We start from the raw sequence: 2,380 nt of genomic DNA on the forward strand, positions 1-2,380 counted from the left end.
ATATATAAAGACATAAAACGTACTGAGTGATTTTTTTTTTTTTAATTAGTAGGAATTAACATGATTGACTGCTTTACAAGCATCTATTGCCAATAACAGGACAGAAGGTGTTGCTATTATTCTTGTAAGCCAGGCTTTTACTTTGTGTAAGCCGTGCCGTGTCTTTTTGATGGGAGAGACATACCACACATAAGAATAACATTGCAAGGGACGAGACAGCGGACTGCTGCAAACAGACCACCTTGCTTCCAAAGCTCGGTCTGTAATATTCCTCAGCTTTCCACTTCTGCCAGCCAAAAGTTTTTTGTAAATATCTATGGAAATGTTATCCCCTGGGTTTCTGCAGAACTAAGTTTAGAAAGAAAATGAGACAGTTCTTTGATCTATTACCAGACAGTTCACACCCATTTTCTGCAAATAGGAGGGAAAACAAACTGAAACGGTGGATTTGGAAGGGGTGAATTCTGAAGTGAAGACGACTGCCAGTGCTGGCAGGATGGTACTTTCAGCATCCAAACTGTAGCAGACCTGTTTTGTTTCCCTAACTGTCTGAACACTCTGCTCAGCAGGGAAGTTCAAGGCAACAGGGATCATTTCAAAGTATTCACTTCAACTGCATTTTTTTAACCATTAGGAAGCATGGACAAGTTTTTGGTACCCAAGCAGGGTTGGCCTTACAATACATTAGTGAACAGGCCCACATTTGACTAAATATGTGCCTCTAGATATGTAGAGCAGGCACTAGGGATGAGTGAATCTGCCTGTGGTTGAATTGCCAAGGGCTCATTTAATTTTGTTTGAAATTTTGCAAACCCAAATTTAGTGTTGAATCCCATTGAGCTAATAAGCAAACTATTGTCCAAAAAGCTACCATGGGGAACATGTACCAATGGCAAAAAGGATTTTTTTTTTAAATACAAAAAGATGACAATGCCAGGATTCATCAGGCTCAGGGAGCATGAGATATAATTTATTGGCCACCACAGAGTCCAGACCTTAACCTCATTGAGAATCTTTGGGGTGTGCTGGAGAAGACTTTATTCAGTGGTCCGACTCTCGTATCGTCACTACAAGATCTTGGTGAAAAAATAATGCAACTCTGGATGGAAATAAATGTTGTGACACTGCATAAGCGTTTAGGATCTATGCCACGGTGATTGCGAGTTGCAATGAAAGCTAAAAGCAGTCCAACAAAATGATAGTGTTTGACTTTTTTGGGCCAGGCAGTGTAGGATTTAAATACCGTATTTGCCGGCGTATAAGGCGACTGGGTGTATAGGACGACCCCCTAATTTTCCACTTAAAACATAGGTTTTGTGCTATACTCGTCATATAAGACTACCCCCCTTCCGAGTCAACACCATTTAAAAACATCATGGATGGATGTGCGGTAATACTGTATGTACGGTAGCTTCAGCTACATACAGTATACCGCGCTGAGCCAATCATGGCGAGCAATGTATTCTATTAATGAATACAAAGCTGCTTGGATTGGCAGAGGTTGTGTACATCGCTCGCTGTGATTGGCTCAGCTACTGTATGTATCCGAATCTACCGTACATACAGTATTACCGCACATCCAGCGGGCTGACAGATTAGGGATGTTCGTTTTGGGCCAGCTTGGCCTAAATGAACTAAAGGTATACATTGTATACCCGGCGTATAAGACAACCATCGATTTTCGGGGGATGTTTTTAAGTATAAAAAGTAGTCTTATACGCCAGCAAATACAGTAGCTTAGCGCTTTCTAACGACGGCAAGACTTTATTGCAGTACAAGATTCAGAAAAAAGTGTACAGCTTTCAAATGTGTTCCGCTTTAGATGTATTTCAGATAAACATTCTTCTAACAAGCATGAGTCAGAGGTTTTCCTGCACAGCATTTCTGTGCTTATGCTTATCTCTTGGCAATCCCACACATATTTGGTTTATGACAGTGCCTACATGTTTATATTGCCCAAATATGGATATCTATGCATGAGACACCCCAACACCAAGCTATCATCTGGGGAGCAGGAGTTATAGCCAGGGAAAATCCAACCTTTCCCACTAAAAACATTAGGCAAGCAATTATCTATAAGTTTAACCCATGACAGCCATGAACAAGTCTTCCTGGATAACAAACCAATAAGGCCATTTAGAAAATCTTGCCCAGTTCTTACAGTTTTTCAATTTTTCTGGACTAGAGTGATCATGTTATTCAAGTACACCAGTTTAGGGGGTGGAAGACATCAGCCCAGAAGACATCGTTAGATAACTGAATTGCGTATCTATGTCCAGCACTTCACTATGTCTATGGCCGGCTAAACTAAAGGTAGAGATAATGCTTTATCCCAATATTTCTTCTGAGCTTTCTCAGAAATGCTATGCTATGCAATTTT

This window comes from Nanorana parkeri, unplaced genomic scaffold (assembly GCF_000935625.1).
Source record: "Nanorana parkeri isolate BGI_ZX_2015 unplaced genomic scaffold, ASM93562v1 scaffold976, whole genome shotgun sequence".
NCBI classification, from domain to species: Eukaryota; Metazoa; Chordata; class Amphibia; order Anura; family Dicroglossidae; genus Nanorana; species Nanorana parkeri.